Raw genomic sequence first — 13,228 nt, forward strand, 5'->3', positions numbered from 1 at the left:
TTTGTTCAGCATCCCCTTTTATCTGTGTATGCTTTTGTCGCATAAAACATCCTATAGCAGGGAGATCCACAGCTCAACCACATCTTTTGTCCAGCTTGAAGCCACTTCCTGCTAGCTTCATTTGTCACACCTTACTTCTGGAAAAGACAGTGAGCTATCAATCCACACTGACCTTTACCTGAAAAGCACTGTCTTTTAGACCTCTAACATATTCCCTGGTTATTTTCTTTCTGGACTGAAAAGGGCAAGATTACTTAGTTATTCTTCATCCTGATACTGTACAATATCTCTGACCATCCTTGCTGACCTTTGCTAGCACTCCTCCATTACGTTACTATCTTGTTTATAAAAGTGCTTTCTCTTTGTGTAAATAAACATTGTTTGATGCAAATGAAAAACCTAAGCTGATGACATGTTGAAATACAGACCTTGGACTGATTAAGATGTTTAATAGATTTTATTATCAAGATTTTCTTCTGAGTGTAGTAGAAGATCTGAAAAGAGGCCAAATATTGAGCTTCTCAGGCAGAGAATGATTCTCAGTGAAGAATGTTGCAAAAGAATAGCAAAAAAAAAGAAAATAGATTGGAGGTAGTAACTCATCCTTTCAAAGAATTCCTGTTCTCTTCAGATCCTCCATTCTGCAGATGTTCTAACTGCACCATCTGCACATCCTTAAAAAAGCATTATCATATTTTTCAGAGATAACATCATTTGGTTTGCTGTTTAGTGAAAAGATCATTTACGTTTTTGCAAATAAACCATCGTATTCAAAAATATTCATTCAAAATGACATGCACTAAATTCTGTAAAAATATCTTTTTTAAAAAAGGAAATTACATTTTTGGAAACAGTATCATTAGCTGTGTCATTTTATATCATTAAGTGGACAAACTTAAAAGTCTTGCAACATTAAGAAGAAAATGCATGGAGAAGGAAAAAGCGGACAGTAAAAATTCTGCAGTTTGAAAAACCATCTTATGTGTTCAAGGGAGGTGTTTTACCCCATGCAATCGACGACAGTATATTGTGGTGAGTCTGGGATTAGGCTTGGAATGCTGGTCTTAAAAACAGGCCAAATCTAGTTGTTAGTACTCAGGAGAATGTCTTCACTGAAAGTGTAGTAAATATGAAGCCCTGCTGTCAGCTCTGCAATTGAATCTGAACTCTTGCTTTTGTGTTGTAATTAATGTGAAACATAGCTGAAGGAGTGAAAGAGGAAACTAGAATATTCTTTTCCATAATGATGCAAAGTTGTACTATTATGCAACCAGTTTGTATGTTAATAACATTGGCAAAGAACTTCCAGTCTTACTTGGGTTGATATTTTAAGGGGTTTAAATTTCCCTGGTCTGCTGGCAAATCCAGCTAAAAGTAATAGATACATAAGCAGAGTGGTTCAGAAAATGAAATTCTGAAACAGCTGAACTAGTCCATAGCGGTGAGTGTGGGGGGTTTTAGGGTAGATCAAGGAGGTTTTGTTCTTTATTCACTTGTATTTTGTAAAAAAGGATTATCTTCTGCTTTTTGGGGGTTTTTTTTGTTTTCTTATAACCTCTTAAAGCTACCTACAAAATAGGAAAAACATTCACTAGAAAATTTGGTGCAAAAACTGTAGCATGAAATACAGAAGAGTGCCTTGCTGCTCAACAGATAGGATAAACAAGCTGTTCTGTTGTTGAAGTCTCAAGCAGAAACTCAAAGAAATGAGGAAATTCCTGAATTTAAGATTACTCTGTCCAAGCAGCCATCACACAACCACTCTATTATCACTCTCTCACCCTAAATATAAACTTGAATGAATTGCTTTTTTGTAGTAGATACACTATAAAACACATAGGAATAGCAAAATCATTATCTTAGCACAACCCATGGCAACCTTGCCTGACTTTTGATCCCATAATCTGAACAATATAGTTATTAGTTTGGTAACAGTGTGGACAGCTGTGACAGACAAAGGACATCAAGAAGTAAGTGTTTTAACTAAGTATTTTTAAAGAGAGAAAGAACATACTATAAGCTGCTTGAATACTCCTGGCAAGAAGTATTCGTCATCTAGGATATATAACTTTACTTCATGTAAATCCTTTTATTTGCAGTGCTTGAGAAACATAAGAGTGCTTTCATTGTTACTTTCTGGTAGTGAGTTAATGAAGAAACACAGCAAGATTTTATCTTTTTTACAGTTTTAAGTTTATATTTACTATTTCCTTCTGCTTGCTGACTGCAGTGAAAACATTATCTTTACTGATCACCCCAAGGTACAGAAGTATTCTTATTCACAGACCTTAGGCATGTGCCCAACTCCTATTTAAGCCAGTGGTGTTTAAGTGAGAATTTGATGCATTTATAAGGGGAGAATCACAGGAGAACTAGAAGAAGGGACATAAAGGTCACATTAAAATATCTTCCTGATCTTGGGAGCCTGCAAGAGCTTTTGGTCAATGCAGATTAGGCAGCCTTCCTAATCTTCTCTAGAAAGTGGTATCCATACAGAAATCCCAGTGACCTGGGAGCTCTTAGATTGCCCTCATTCAGATGACCTACATCACATCTTGGAGGGCCACCAAGCTTGATTCATCTGCCAGGAGACCTGCCCTTGTTGTACAGAGGACTTTTAGTATCTCCTCCTACTACTCCAGCTGCTAATTCCATAATACGGGGTCCAGAGTAAAGGTGAAAATCTCATCATGCTTAAATTTAAGCCTGTACTTAACATTCTTTCCTGAACTAACATGTCTTTATACATGTGTTTAAGCAATTTCCTGAATCAGGCCCAAAATGACCGTGTCATCCCTTGCTTTCATTTGCTTTGCATTGTCTAATAATGCAGCATAATATTGTGGGGTTTATTTTAATTTAATAGTATTTTAAACATTTCCCCACTATTCTTTCATTTTCCCTTCCTCATTCTTCTTAAAAGAAAAATCTTTTTGGAATGCATATCTTGTCTATATATGATCCACCATCTGTCTCAGGAAATTTAGGATGCATTTATATAGTTATTTAAGTCTTGATGTATGTGCAGTTTCATTTATGTATGGTCTAATAGTATGTACCATAGAAATGATTTTTTTTTTGCTCTGACATCTTTACTAACTCTTTTTGGAAATGAATTTTTTATGGTGAATTGCAGTGATTTTCATTATTTTTTTATAACTTCATTTAGTCAAACACTTAACAAATAGTAAGTACTCATGGTTTTTATTTCTTTGCTCCTATGTATACAGGAGAGAGATTGCCATAGAAATGTGGATCATTTTTTTAACCTGAACCTCTATAAAATAAAATAAAGAAATGCTAGTTGAAAAGCTATTCAGTGCTCCATAATTGGTGGCAAAATTTCAGCATTGTGGAGCCATTGGAGGGAGAAAAAAAGCAAATAATTTGATTTATGGTTTTATGAATCAGCTACAGCTAAATGTTAAGTCAAATGTACAGGATTTTGTATGGGTTTAGGAAATAGAGCTCTGCGGTTTCCAGTTGTTTATCTACAAAGTGTAGAGATTGATTTTTCAGGAGCTGAGCATTCAGCTTCTACTTCATTATGAAATCTCATTATATTAGGCCAATATTGTTCACTTCTGATTTACTAAGTTTTTTACTCAGCTGTAAGGAAAAACTTTTGACTTAGAACTGGGTCAGAGTGCTCCGGCTGGAAAATCCATTATCGTGAGTTTTCAGGATAATGCCACTTTAACAGGAAATTGTGTTTGTGGGCTGTGAAAAGATAACTGGAGAAAAAGCTTGCGTGTCTGAAGCAATTAAACACCAAATCCAACATAACTACATATGGATAATCGGTTATTTAAAACTACTTAACCTACATGTCTCTTGCACTCTATCCTCATACTCTTATAATCAGAAAGTTACTGGGCAAAATGAGAATACCTGAGCCAGTTATATCTTCATTTTGAACTGTAAGCCCATTCCCAAAGAGATGGTTTTGTAGTCTGTGTGCCTACAAAGTCTTATAACACTATGTCCTGATCCTTATTGAGATATCACATTATCACAACATAAGAATTAAATAATAGTATGAAGTTGTCATGCAGATGAAGCAGTTACTATTTCAGGATAACAAGATGTTGTATAACACCTAGAATAATGGCAAATTGTTAAGTTCCCTTGATATTTGCAATGATCCAATTTTCTGCCACTTATAACTGCCAAATTTTAGTCTTTAAGGCAGAAATTTTCCATGATGAATATGTGATACTCAGGCTACGATCTTTCCGGGTATGCAAAGTGCAGTCAAATGTTTCATTTTTTTCTGGGGACCCACTCAGTGGAAAAATAGGCTGCTAATCCCATCTGGACCATTTCTCTTGCATTCCTAGTTTCTGCTACATCCCAGTTTTCCCATTCCCAGCCTACTTTCCCATCAGCAGCTCTTCCTTAGTTTGGTAAGACTAAGACTGGACAAGAAAGAAATGACACTGGGACTTGGAGATGATGGAGGAGAAGTAGGAAAGAGCAAGAAGATGAAGTCAGGCTGGGTGAGTATTTTGAGAGGGGCTAATGAGAGCAGCCTGGGAGGAGGGAAATTAGGAAGAGAGCAAAACTGGGAGTGCTGGAGAAGTGGTCATGGAAGGAAGGCTAAGAAGAAAAAAGAAACCAAGCAGTACTCTGTGTGGAACAAAGAGGCTGTGCTTAGAAACCAGATGGGAGTGAAGGAACAGATACTGTGAAAAGAGAGATGCCTGTGAGCAGGATCTTCACTGAGGGGAAGAATGGGCTGGATAGGAAGCCAGACAGGAATTGTCAGGGACATGGGGAAGGAGACTATATTGTGACACCCTGTGAGGCAGGAGAGGGAGAGATCAAGCAGGGAGCCAAGCATACTGAACATGGAGATAAAAGGCAGAATGAAGACCATTGAAACTGGGGAATCAACCTGGGACTGAATGCTGGGATAGGAGGGCTGGAGGACTGGAGTGATGAAGAACAAAGCTGCAGGGAAAGAGTAGGGCTGGATGGATAAGAAAGCAGAAACTGGACTGAGAAACCATAAGAGTGGAGACTGGAAGTCACTGGCAAGAAGAGACCAGAAGAAGGTGATTTCCTGGAAGACATAGGTCTGCCTTTCCTTTCAGTAAGGAAATGGGTCTAGAATGGGGTCTTTAGTCACTGAACAATTGAGCACAACAGGAGCTTAGTTTATAAAGAGGACAGTCCATTAAATTGCACATTAAGTGCTTTTGGGTGCCTAGTCATTGCTTCTGTCTTTGCTGGAGACCTCTCTTACTCCCTTGCCTCCTGACTCATACAAATCACACTATGTATGCATCTGGGGAAGCTTTCCTCTGCCTGGGGCTAGTGCTGGTCTAAACTGGGTAGATTCTTCGTATTATAGTAAGTTCTAAAGAGTGTGAAACTTATGCTTCATCATTTTAATAATGAAAAATCCAACTCTACAAAGTTTTAAATCTGTTGCTTTATCTTTCTCCCTTCAGGACAAATAAAATGAATAATGTTCCATTACCGTGGTCCCTCCAGTCTTTGTTTTTCCTTCTCTTTCTGTTCAAGCATTTTTAAATGGAAAGGGTACAGAATGCAAAAGAAAGCCCAGAGACCTCAAAAAGTTTCAAAAGTTAAAATGTAAAAAGTGAAAATTTAGTCTAATTTTCATAGTTTTCTTGCTCATGGTTTTCATAAAGCATGTCATGGCAGGGCTGTATTCAGGTATCACTTACAGCAGCTCCAGGCCACCAGCTTTGGTGGCCTTTATTCCTAACTTTTAACCCTCACGACAAAACTTCCTTGCAAATCCTGGAAAGGACTTACATTATCCTTCAGTTATGTCTTAAAATTTCAACATGTGTTTGGTAAGATCGGCTCATCAGGAAGTGGCACATCAGACCTTAGCTGAGAAATAACTGTATCTATCTGTCTTTGGCAGACTGATTCACAGTGTTGCTTGAGATGTGAACAGTATTGCTAGACTTTTCCAATGTGAATGAAAACACATTAAATAGGAAAAAAATGGAAGGATCAGAACACTGTAAAATTCCCTCCTTCTCTCCCGTCCTCCTTTCATCTTGTTCTTTTTTCCCTTCCTTACTTGTCGCTTTCCCTCCCTTCCCCCCCCCCCCTTTCCCATCCTCCCTTTTACTTTCTTTCCCCCTTCCCCCTTTCCTCCCTTCCTGCACTCCTCTGTCACTCCCTCCCTCATTCCTTTCAAAAAGTATTGACTCTGGGTAAAAGGAGGCAGCTTTTAAAATCCAAATTGGCATAGGCAAAAGTACAATGTCCTGACACTTCTCAGCCTCAGGTCTGAGGATACCAGGGTTGTCAAAGGATATTTTTGAAAGCACCAAGTTAGCTCAGAAGTTTGGGTCAGCTCTCATAGGTATCAGTGAAAAGTCAGGTCATGATGACTAAAACTGCTCTGTAACAATAATCTCGAAGTAATAATCAAAGTGTGCCTCTTTGCTTTGAAAACTGCAGCTGAGCTCCTGGGCTGTGTTTTGGGACCTGTGTGCCACTGGATGCTGGCAGAGCACAGATGTTGGTGGAAGGGACAGGGCACAGCTAGTGGGAGCCAGGCAGCATCTGCTACTCTGTGGGGTCTGCAACACCTCCTGGCTACTGTTTGTTCTTGGGCCAGTGATGGACCTTGCTGCAAAACCAAAAGAAAGGCCTTGTGTCAGAGTCAGCATTAACACAGGTGGAAGCACTTGCAGAAAGCTTATGGCCACTGAGCCCCCAGAGTTCATTGGAGCAAAACCTTGCTATTAATAAGGTTTGAGTCCAAACTATTTTCCTGATAATAAGGAAATTACCGGAAGGCTGTGCTGAGCCTCAGTAGCTGGGAAGACCTCAGCTGCAGAGTGAGGAGTATGGTAAGACTGGCACCAGCCTGTAGCTGGACGCTTCAGTGCCTGTGCCAAGAACATGCAACTGGCATCTGGCCATCCAGGGGGGCTGTAATCCATGCAGGTGGCTTTTAAATCTCCTTTGTCTGGGGAATAAGCTTCATTGCCACTAACTCTTGTCCTGCACATGCTGCTCTTAGGGCTTAGATTCATAGGCCATGGCTGCAGACCAGGCATCCTCTCTCCCCGGGCAGTTTACCCCAAGCTGATGATGACCCTGGGGAAGGAACAGGTTTCCTTGCACCACTTTTTGGGGTCATGAGTGTTACTTCTTCACCTCAGGAGTTCCTGCTGCCAGTCCAGGAACATCACTGGCAGTGTCTATGCTAACAAAACAACACCTTTCTTGGGATTGCAGTGAGATACCATACGTGCACACTTTGCTAGTAAGGGCTCAGGACAACTATCACCTATGTGTGAGGAGCTCAGTTTTCAGTGCTTGTGCTAGGTATGCCTTCTGCTTTGGCTTTTTATTTCTGATAGGTAGGTGTGCTCCTAGGGCTTTGGACATGGACAACCACAAGGGACTAATACCTTAGTCCCTTTGGTGGAGGGGAGCTGGTCAGGCCTCATTTCACCACCCCACTGTCTCACTGGGAGTGCTTCCCTAGATGAACACTCTGCACAGGAACTGCCCACAGGACTAGAAACATCCTATTGCCCAAATCATCACCGTGTGCCTCAGATGCCATGCAGCAGGGCATTCCAAGATCTTCAGGCAGCCAGCAGTCCTGGTGACCTGCTGGGTGCAAAGGACTGGAGGGTGCATTCATGAAGTTTTCCTCCTGCCTGTCAGCTCACAGGAATTAATGCACTCTAGAAGATGTCAGCTGTGTCAGAGCAGCACCAAAGAGCTACATGATTTAAATTCTGGTAGGATAAACACTTGTCAGATAGCTCACACTAATCAATACGTGTCATCTAATAATGACAGAGCCTGCCATGAGACATGAACTCCAATCCGTGAGACATTCACCTTGGATTTAGAAATAAACCCGTGGCACCAGCAGTTGGGCTTGTTGCATTTCATGTGAACTACAGCTCTGAAATTCTTGGCTTACCTCTCTCTGCATGTCAAGGCAATTAATGTATTTCTTTTTAATTTCAGAGTGGATCAGTTCACATATACATAGCAACAAAAACGATGCCAACAGAGTCACATGGCAGGAAATAGAATGTTAACTTGATCCTGGCTGTGCTTTTTATGCTTAACAGGAGAAAATCAGGAAATACGGAGAGTGTTGGATTAAATTTGGAATTTCCTGGCCCCTTGCTGTTTGTTGTCTTGAAGATAACACCATCTAAACATACAGGGTCTTAAAAATTTAATTTCCTTTTTCTATTTCCTAGCTCCTATTGCTCAGGCTTCCAGGCTTCTATTGTGACTCCTCTTGAAGTGGAGAACTCTTATAATTCCGAGTGTGCTTTCTGATTCACACTGCATTTAGATTCCTCTCATTCAATTCCCCTTTTCTCCTGAGCAAAAGCTCTCTGTTCCTGCACATGGAGTCATCCTGTGGTGCTAGAGGGAAGGCACAGAGGGGAGAATTTGTTGATACTGCCAAACCTTTTGTATTTTCCTTTTCATTCTTCTTTCTGTGCCCCAACAGGGCACGTCAGAAAACCTTACATAAGAAACATTTGATCTTTATGTCAGATATGTTCTACAAGAGCAAGAAATCCTCTTTCTAGAGGCCAGAAATAAGCCCCATCTTGTCATTGCACTGTGAGACCTAAAGGCACAAGTACAGATGCTTTCCTGTGATGTGACTGAGCAAACTGGTGTTATTTCTGGATGCTGATAGCTCAGCAGAGGAAGGACCTTTGTCTGTCAGGATTTTGGCCATGGCTGTGTCCTTGCTGCCCTTGCTATCCGGGGGCTGGCAGTTGCCCACAGGCCAGGGAGCTTACTTTCCATCTCACAGTGGATTCTTCACAAAGAAAGACCAGCAAATTCAGAGGGATTCTGGCAGGGGACCTGCTCACTCCATCCAGGCCTCTTTGGAAGGTTGATGTTTACCCTTGCTTGGTTAAAATACAATATCCACAGACAGAAAAGTGTCCGCTGTCCTCACACATTTGTCTGACAGTCTGCGCCTTTTTGTGCTGGCTCCTTCAGCGATTCAAACCTGCACAATGTTTCCCATCATTAGATTTTTTTAGATGAGTCATTGTTTTTCTCAATGATAAAAGAGCATCACCTACTCTTCCAGTGTGGCCCGACACACCACTTGCCACTTAAAATCTAAACCAAATTAAACAGCTTGGTACATAGAATTATAGAATCATAGAATAGTTAGGGTTGGAAAGGACCTTAAGATCATCCAGTTCCAACCCCCTGCCATGGGCAGGGACACCTCACACTAAACCATGTCACCCAAGGCTTCATCCAACCTGGTCTTGAACACTGCCATGTGGAAATTATTTCCTAATAATGGGCATGTATTCTTGTTTATTATTTATGTGCATCTAATTCCAGTAGAAATTAACATCTTAATGAAACCTTTATATAGAATAATTTTTTTTAATGAAATCACAATTGTGAATATGATTTGCTGCTCCTAGCAAACCAAGCACAATTAGATCCAGTTTAATAACGTGCAAAACTATTAACAAATGAAGAATGTCCTCTGAAAACATTCCCGTGATGGCACAAGATCATCAGAAGAAGCTGAACTTACTTTTCCCAAGGTCCTGCAATACAGATCAGGCTGAGATGCTGTTGCACTTATATCATGCTGATCCCATTGGTGAGATACTGAGGCATTTATTTGCAGAAAGCTTGTGCACTGTGAACCTTTATTTGCCTTTTCTTGCCAGAGGATTTTACCCCTTGAGCAAGGGATGAAACCTCTTTCAAGCTTAGATTTCAGGAAACAAAAAACTCAATGAGAAATTAAGGTCTTGTTTGGTCTGGGGATTTTGCCATATTATATCCATTATGTCCAGCAGTGACAGCCGCTGATGGGGCTTTGTCATTCTTGTCCCCAAGTGCATACAGGCAGAGGTGCTATTTACACTGGTGGAGATTAGCCAGGCCCCCAAAAAGGAGTAAATTGCACAAATGCAAATCACAACTTGCTGTGCCTTGCTGACTTATGTCCTTGCCCATGGCAGATGGGTTGGACCAGAGGATCTTCAAGGCCCTTTCCAACCCAAACCATTCTGTGACATGCAGAAACAGGTTTCACCAGTGTCAATATGCTGGCTCTGCAAGTGGAACATTTCTCCAGGACAGCCAAAGGCTACTGGCTAGCAGGTATTTGGATGTGACATACTACACCTAAAGCAGAGCAGTGGAGAGTGCAGGAAAGCCATGGAAAGTGCCTGAGAGTGACTTGATGCCCAGGCAACTCACAGCCCACCACCTTGCCCCCCAGGGTACAGAGAAGCCCCTGCAAAACTTCTGATAAACCCATGCCCAAGATCTGAGCTTGTAGCAAAGCTTTTGTGAATTCTGCACACATTTTTGTTTTATTCTTTTTTTAATGAAATAATCATCCAGTTCTGCTCAAATTCACACCAGGCAGACCAGAAAAGAACTGAGGTGGGAATCCTCTCTGGGTGCCTTAAGAGCTTAGGGGCCATTAGAGGCACTTTAGTAGGCTTTGGCCAAGGTTAAATCCAGATGGCCTTTCTGTTGCTGAGATCCATTTTGCCATGGCCTTGCAATTATTTATACATCAGGACTCACATTTTCCAGTGTGGCTGTGTACAACCTTTTTGACACACCTAATTAAGCCCAGAAACACATGTTTAGTGTTCTAGCAATGACAGAACCACCCCATAATCTTTAGCACTTATGTATACAGGAAATGGTGCATACAACATGAAAGCTGTGTACACACATTAAATAATTCATCCTTACGATAACTGCCAGAGGGAGAGGCATTAGGCAGGAAGCTCATCCCCATTCTTGCAGCAAGTCACTGGCAGAGCCAGGGTTAAGCAATGTGAGGTTTCAGTGCCAAGCTTTGTGCTTCATCTATAGCTCACTTCTCTATGGTGGATGCATGTAGCAGCTCATATGTTATTTGGAACATTTCCTACTCCAAGACGTTCTCCTGTGGGAAGCAGCTCCGAGTCCACATGAACAAAACATTCAGTAAAAATGAGCTAGTGTTCCCCGTGTTGGAGTGTCTGGTACTCTGGATGAAAGGCAACATGACACAGATCAGTGTTGCTGCTGGAGTTGCTCATGGCACTAACAACACCCACAGATGTGTTGTGACACCAGGAGGCCATGCACCCACAGGTCCCAGCAGTGAGAAGGGGGCACATGAGTGAAGGAGCACTGGAGAGCATGGCAGAAAGGAGAAAAACCCCAAACAAGATAAGCATGGCAACTGCATCAGTGGCTTTCTGCTCTGCTGTGTTCGCGACCAAGGAGTACAGCCCTACCTTGGTCACCATCCTACATGCTGTTGTGATCAAATTCAATCATCTTTCACCAAAAAAAACATAGAAAGTGATCCCCAAATCCCTCTCAAAGCATGAGGGGTCTGAGAATAGTGAGGGGTCCCTTCCCCCTCTTTCAGCCTTCAGCCAAAGTGAGCAAACTGGAAAACTGAATTTCTCTGCAGATATCCTGTAGCTTTATGATGCGGATGCAACCTCTTGCGTGGTATCATTTGCACAGTTCGGTTCTGTGTCACATGCGTTGGCTTTTGTTTGTCTCTTCCCCTGAGCAGTGAGGTGTACGACACCTCTGAAAAAGCCCATCTGCAGAAGGCGGCTTTCCGAGGCTGGTAGAGACGGTATCCAATGCTCTGGGAAAGAGCCAGCTCAGATGCAATAATAATTCGATATTTCACTGGCTGAGGATGGTAACTCTTGCTGTTCTGCTGGCAATTTGCAGGGATATGGTTCTCCACATCGTGCGTTTCTGACAGACACGGCTGTTTTTCCAAGAAGCCTTTGGGCTTCAGACATCATAAATGTGTTGCTGTTTTATTTTAATCTAGGTTGCCATTTGGTGTAGTTATCTTTCTCCTCAATACAAGTTTACTTGTGAAGTTTATATTGCCCCTTTGGGATGTTAGCACCGAGTCCATGTATTCTTTAAAAAGCCACTTTATCTTCAAAGAAAATACCCTAAAATTCCTGTATGTATTCCAGAGCTTCACACAACATATGAGAGGCTCTGGAGAGACCTAGATAACAGGGGCCATTTTCTATCTAGATATGTTTGGACACTCCTTTACAGAACATGGGGAAATATATTCCATTTTCAAATAGATACACCCTCCTCCTGTAACATGAGTCAAGAGGAGAAGCCCACACAGTTGTTTTGGTTACTTAGGAACTTCCATGCCTGATTAATCAGTTTCTCTCCTCTGCTTCGAGGAACCTAATTGAACTTGTCATTTTATTCCTCTGAAATGTACTCACAGATTAAAAAAATTCTGGCATTTCTAATATTTATTTTCCATATTGCAGTTGCCAAACATACCTCCCTTGGGGATAGTATAGATTGGCTTCCATATTAGCTAAAATAATCCCATGTGTTTTCTGATCCCTGCCTGTGAGGAATGGAGCATCTTCTGCTCTTTTGGTGCAGTTTGGCAGGAATTGAGCCCATTTCTGTAGCATAGGGTCTTCTGCACCAGCAATGCACCTCCTTCTCTTGCTCCCACCATATCTTTTCCCTGCAGCATCTTCCAATTACAGTATTCCTTCCATTACCATTAAATTTAATATAATCCATCAAGTAGTCCCAGAGGGGATATCTTTCACTTTGGATTTATCTGCTAATAGACACATGGTAGCAGATGATCCCTCTCTCCCTCTTTTCTTGGAGATTATTAATTACTAACGCAATTTTATCACAGAAAACTGACAGTGTCCAAACATGGTCTTGTATCTTCCCATTTCATTGAATTTCTCCAGTGTAAATTACTGCTTCACGGTCCTGATTTCTATAGGTGCTCATTGCATTCCAGCATAATTCATAATTCAATATAAAAAAGAAGAAATAAAGTATTATATGGATGTATTTCTTTGTCCTTAGCTCCCCATTCATTGTTTGATTCTATTCTCTTTGTTGCGTTTATACATTCATTTTTCACATGTTTTATAAATGTTACAGTGGGGGCCCTGGATCAAATTCTCAGCTATAGGTACAGGGCTCCCATCTAGATGAATAGCTTCTTAGGTTTAAGGCCGGAAAGAAACATTAGATCATCTGTTCTTCCTGTATATCACAGGCCATTACATTTCACACAATTACCCATGTATTGAACCTAATAGCTTCTTTGGCTAAAGTACATCTTCTAGAAAGGCATCCAGCCATGATTTGAAATTCTCCAGAGATAAGAATCCACAGCTTCTCTTGAGGATTTTTTCCAGTG

Source organism: Melopsittacus undulatus, chromosome 3 (assembly GCF_012275295.1).
Source record: "Melopsittacus undulatus isolate bMelUnd1 chromosome 3, bMelUnd1.mat.Z, whole genome shotgun sequence".
NCBI lineage: Eukaryota > Metazoa > Chordata > Aves > Psittaciformes > Psittaculidae > Melopsittacus > Melopsittacus undulatus.